This window comes from Cynara cardunculus, assembly GCF_001531365.2.
Source record: "Cynara cardunculus var. scolymus isolate 2C chromosome LG 5, CcrdV1, whole genome shotgun sequence".
Taxonomy (NCBI): domain Eukaryota; kingdom Viridiplantae; phylum Streptophyta; class Magnoliopsida; order Asterales; family Asteraceae; genus Cynara; species Cynara cardunculus.
In genome coordinates, this window is record NC_037532.1 from 21,064,934 (window position 1) to 21,071,820 (window position 6,887).

The following is a 6,887-nucleotide window of genomic DNA, read 5'->3' on the forward strand; positions in this document are numbered from 1 at the left end:
GTTTAAAAGTGGCATTATATGAAACCTGATTGGTTCAGAGGTATGAGATTTGAATAGTTGAATGCTTTGCTTGAAAAGTGGAAAAGATCTGGTAGTATGTTCCTTTTTGTTCATATATTTGTTATATATATGAAATGTTGTTTTCCATAAAGATTTTTGGTGATTTTCACCCTGCAATAACATAAATAGGGTATCTCACTAGACCTTTCGGTCTAACCCTCGTTTTCTGATTTTAACTATGTATTGCAGGAGGTTCGGACTATAAGGAAAAAGGGAAAATATGATATTTTCCTATATGCATTTCTGCTTGAAGATCTGTAGTGATGTACAGTTTTGATTGATTAGTACAAGAAATGTATTTAAATTTTTGGACCTTGTATTTGGTCATGTTAGATTCTTGTACTAAGAGACCTGAATGGGATAATATCATGTATTTCTTTTGTATGAAATATGTGTTACATGAAATGTGTGGTTTGGGGCGTTACACACAACAGTTGTGATAACTGTATCTTGGTTATCACCTGAGGTAAATATAATGTGATTATTTGTTATGTGTTTACCTGACAGCATGATAAATTGTTATATTTAATCATGCTAGTATGTGAAAATATGTATAATGTAGATGCATGAATAGGATTATGTGTATATGTGGATGCACATATATGTATGATATATATATATAGGGACAAGATCAGATATTAACCAAAATTTTTGTGTTAACTTTGCAAACCATGTCAACCAATCACAATCCATTCTTCTATTAGGTTTCTATCATGTTCACAATTTAATGTCAAGGGTAATTGAGTAATTTCATTTGATATGCAACTCCCATACCATTAAAGGGGAGTTACAAAATCATAAAATCTCTAAAAATATACATTTATAATATTGATATTTTATTTATTTTTTAATCTTGATCTTCCATTTTTATTGATTTATGAGTTTTTGATTCATGAGGAAATACGATAGTAAAATCTTTGGTATCGTTCAAGCTATTATGGATAAATGTATTGGAAAAAAAATCGACAACATTGAGAAGATTAAAATGGTTTATGGTGACAATCGGAGTTCGAGTTCGGGAAGTGAATAAATTAACCAAAGTGAATGCCTTGTTAATGGATTAATATTTTATTAGACTCGTTTTAATCAAAATTATGTTCATATGATGTGTTGTGTTTTTTGTAGTTCATATTGTGTTGATAACTTTTTCTTTAATTATTAATACGTAATTAATTCACATGTTCAAATGGAAGTACATGCACGATCAATTTTCATATTGTCATATTACCGACTTTTTTGAATCATGAACCATTGTGTTCATGTTACTTCTATCATATGAACACAAGTGTTTTTTTTAAGCTGGATACCAGATTTTTATATTTGTGTAAGTGTTTGCATCCGGTGTTCATAGCATCGGGGTTATGTGTTCATATTTTTTATATGATATGAACAAGGGGTGAACAACCACATAAGACCAGAAACATATATGAACAAGGGTGAACCTTAAACGCTGTGGATGCAATGCATGTATAAAACTTCAATTGACAAAGGATCGCTCCTGAATGTGTTTATAATGAAGGAACTATTGTTCACAAGCTGTTCATATTGTGTTCATACCTGTTTTATTTATTTATTTCCTTTCGTATAGTAGTTATTCTTATTACGTTCATAATTGTGTTCATAAATGATATTCAGTCCAAGTTCATATATATGTCAATTTTTTATTCGTATTTGACACAATGGTTCATATATATATAGTTGTGTTCATATGATTCTTACATTAAAAAAATATAATAAAAATAAATTAATAAAAATCATAGAATTTTTTGATTTTGTAACACCCAATTAATGATATGGGAGTTACATAATTTTTTTTTACCTAAATACCCTTTTCAACTTTGTTCATTTATCTTTATGAAATTTTAAATTTAAAAAAATAAGTNTAATGGATTAATATTTTATTAGACTCGTTTTAATCAAAATTATGTTCATATGATGTGTTGTGTTTTTTGTAGTTCATATTGTGTTGATAACTTTTTCTTTAATTATTAATACGTAATTAATTCACATGTTCAAATGGAAGTACATGCACGATCAATTTTCATATTGTCATATTACCGACTTTTTTGAATCATGAACCATTGTGTTCATGTTACTTCTATCATATGAACACAAGTGTTTTTTTTAAGCTGGATACCAGATTTTTATATTTGTGTAAGTGTTTGCATCCGGTGTTCATAGCATCGGGGTTATGTGTTCATATTTTTTATATGATATGAACAAGGGGTGAACAACCACATAAGACCAGAAACATATATGAACAAGGGTGAACCTTAAACGCTGTGGATGCAATGCATGTATAAAACTTCAATTGACAAAGGATCGCTCCTGAATGTGTTTATAATGAAGGAACTATTGTTCACAAGCTGTTCATATTGTGTTCATACCTGTTTTATTTATTTATTTCCTTTCGTATAGTAGTTATTCTTATTACGTTCATAATTGTGTTCATAAATGATATTCAGTCCAAGTTCATATATATGTCAATTTTTTATTCGTATTTGACACAATGGTTCATATATATATAGTTGTGTTCATATGATTCTTACATTAAAAAAATATAATAAAAATAAATTAATAAAAATCATAGAATTTTTTGATTTTGTAACACCCAATTAATGATATGGGAGTTACATAATTTTTTTTTACCTAAATACCCTTTTCAACTTTGTTCATTTATCTTTATGAAATTTTAAATTTAAAAAAATAAGTTTTTATAATGATTTATCACAACCGTTTATTGAAAGATTGAATGATCAAGATCAGTTAACAAAGTTAACACAAAAACTTTGATTAACATTTGAACCTGACCCTATATATATATATATATATATATATATGTGTGTGTGTGTGTGAGTGTGTGGATATGCATGCACGTATATGCATATGTGTATAAGTATATATATATATATATATATATATATATGGTTAATTGATGGATGTATGAATGCATGCATATATGTGAAGAGGGTGGTTTAGCCGCCTTACCCTCTTTTGGAAAGTATATAAGGAGGGTTTGAGGCCTCCATCATTTTTCTTCTTACCATTTTTAGAAAGTAAGTGTGCGATTTGAGAAGAAGAAGTGTTGACCGAACTTTAAATCTAAGCTTTTCAAAAGACTGTTTTGCAAAAGGCTTTCAAGGTGAGTGGTTTAATTTCTTTGAAAACTCTTTACAATTGCATAAATTGATTGTATAGCTTTTACTTTAACTTGATAAATGTTGTCCGGATTAGACTAAACCGGACAATGGATGAGCGGTTTAGTCATAAACCGGGAAAGGGTTGGGCGATTTAAGCCTTAAACCGGTTAAGGCATGAGCGATTTATAAATAAACCGCTTGGTGAGTGTTGTCTGGATTAATCTTAAATCAGTTAAGAGTCAAGCGATTGAGTCTTAAACCGGACAAGAGTTGAGCGATTTATAAACAGTTTATGCTAAATATTTGGACGGAGAAGTATGAATACGACCATGTGTTGAATGGATTATTTTAAATCGGACGAGCCTTGGGCGATGTATTGTCCGGATTTGTTATCCGTACAAAAGTGTTGAAATTCCCTTAAGTGTTAAATCGGACAAGCCTTGGGCGATATGTTGTCCGGATTTGATAAATCGGCCAAGACTTGACCGGAGATGAAGTCCGGCCAAGTCTATTTTGACCGGATTTGCATTTTGACTTATTTTTATTTATAAATGAGAATTTTGATAAAGATGATTTTGAACTGATAATTCCATTGACTGTGGTCTAAATGGAATTGTTTTGTGTAATGTTTTTGATGCGGAAATAAGGGTGGCATATCAAGGAGAGGTGTACCGTAGGATAAGGGTGGCATATCAAGGAGAGGTGTACCATGGGATAAGGGTGGCATATTAAGAAGAGGTGTACATTTAGATATAAGGGTGGCAATTGTATGTGTGTGTTATATAATATAACTCTTACTATCATATCCCTTAAGATTACTGTGGTCTGGATTCTTTATTTCTTTGTGATTTAAAGATTTAGGATCAGAGTTCTTATTGGAAATCATAGTCTGAATGTTATAGAGAAGGGGCTAACAGGTTTGGCCTGAAACTTTATATAAACCTTGCTTGAATAGAAAAAGGTTTAAAAGTGGCACTATGTTAATTTGGTTAATATAAACCTGTTTAAAGTTGATATATTATTTACAAGCAGAAATTAGCTTGGAAGGTGAATGGTATTAATATTGTGTTCTTACTTGTTCATATATTTGTTATATATATATATATGAAAGGTTATGTTGTACAAAGTTTTGGTGATTTTCATCCTGCAATAACATAAATAGGGTAACTCACTAGACCTTTCGGTCTAACCCTCGTTTTGTGATTTTAAATATATATTGCAGGAGGTAGGGACGGTAAGGGGAAGGGGAAAATGTAATATTTTTCTATATGCATTTCTACATAAAGATTTGTCTATGATGTATAGTTTTGATTGGTGAACATTAATTAGTACAAGAAATGTATTTTGAATTTTTGGGACATGTATTCTGTTTGGTAATTTCTTGTACTAAGGGACCTGAGTAATGTATAAACATGTATTTCCTGTATGAAGTATGTGTTACATGCAATGTATGAAATGGGATGTTACAGAAAGTGGTATCAGAGCCTGAGTTTAAGGGATTTAGGTATTTAACAGCATGATACCTAGACTTATACTATTTTATTGCATGTAAAGGGTCCCGGACATAGTACCATTGGAAATAAATATGATGAGTTGAAAGAACAGTGTGTACGGTAAATTTTAATTACATCTGGCCAGCGTAATTATGAATTTAGAGGTACACATCTGAACTTAAATACGTCATTATATTTGGGAATATGAATACGTGATTATTAACACTAAACTCTGCAGATGTCTAGCCGAACTAGAAGATCTGAAAGAACGACCCATCCAGAGTCTGAAGAAAGGGAAGAGTCACATGTTAATCTTCCGACTGGTACATTCAAAATCAGAGGTCGAGGAAGACCAAGGGGATGAGGCAGAGGAAGAAGCCAATCTCAAAGAAGGGGTCAAACTGGAATTCATTCTGAACCTGAAGAATCCCATTCTGGGAATGTTCAGGAGAGATCGATGCCACATCCTGAATATGTAACCAGGGACATGTTGGCTGAAGAAATGGGAAAGTTGCGGGAAACTTTGACTTTTATCATGGGGATGCTAGCCAGGGTAGAAACAGAAAGAGTAGAAGTTCGTCCTTCGGTACCGGTTACTCATAACAAAGAAGGAGATATTAAAATGTTTTTGGCATGTAAGCCACCAACATTTTCTGGAGAATGGGATCCAGTAAAAGCTATGTGCTGGATCAAGGAAATGGAATCTGTGTTCAACTCCATTAGGTGTTCGGAAACAGATAAAGTACGATTTGTTGTTTCAGTTCTAAAATCAAATGCTTTGTGTAAAACCCAAAAATTTATGTATATATATACATGTATATATATATATATGTATATGTATATCGTACGGGTCTTTATATAGATAATGCTCAATTTATTAAATTCGTTTGAGGTGATAAAATATTTATGTTTTTAGTTGAGGAGGTAGTAATCAAAATCTCAAAATAAGTTTAATGTTCGGACCTTAAGTGGAAGAAAATGTCGGGTCAGGGGAAAAAGTTGTAAATTTCGAAAGTTAAAGGGGTTGAGTCAAAGGTAAACAGGTCCAAATCAGAAGGACCTGTTCTGTAAAATTTGCACCAGACCTGCAAATGCAGGGGTGTCTGTCTTGTACTTCCGCTCCAGACCTGCAACGCAGAGGTATGAAAGTGACCTCTGTCGGGTCAGAGACTAACAAGTCCAACAGAAGGACCTGTTTTGTAATATCTGCAATTCAGAGATATGATACCAACCTCTCCTTTGAAGCTCCCCATTGGTCCGTTTATTCAACTATTACGACAAAAACCTCAGCATATAAATAGACTTCACTTCGCTCTACAATTTGCATTCAAACTTTTTAAGATTTCATTAAGTATCGGGAGAGAAATCGGAGCTCAAAGTCTCCATCTGAAGTCTGCATTTAGAGGTAAAACACTCAACCATTGTCCATGCTCCTTATTTGATTAGCTTCGTGTTAGGTCCTCTGTAGGACCTTAGTAGCCTTATGTCTCAAACCTTAGCTTTCGAGTCTGTGTAGGACCACAAAGGCTCTGGGAGAGAGACCAGAGGGGCTCTGGTATGATGTTGAATTATTCTCTAAGTATGGTCGCCACAGAGGCTCTGGTCGTCACAAAGGCTCTGGTCATTGCAACCAGAGGCTCTGGTCATTTCAACCAAAGGCTCTGGTCACCACAGAGGCTCTGGTCGTCACAGAGGCTCTGGTCATTACAACCAGAGGCTCTGGTCGCCACAGAGGCTCTGGTCAATACAACCAGAGGCTCTGGTCGCCACAGAGGCTTTGGTCTCCTTGGAGTTGATTAAGTTGACCAAGGGTTGACTTTTGGTTCGTTTGACCTATGAGGTTGTTAATAATAWGTCAATTAGAGTTGTTTGAGGTATACTAAGATGCTCGTATACGAAGTTTGACTTTAGGTTGGGGCAGAATGACAATAGTTGTCTTTGTTGACTTTTTGGAGAAATTTAGATGTTAATGAGATATCATGGTATAATTATCATATAGGTTACCGCTTGTGAGAGAAAAGCCTACTGAACGTTAACACTTCAAGGTGAGTACATTATGCGATTTTATGGGATATATACATGATTATTACAAAAGTATTTTATCCATGAAATTTGCATGATGTGTTTATATGCATATGATGATAACTTGAATATATTGATGTGCATGATATTTAAGTATATGCATGATATGAAA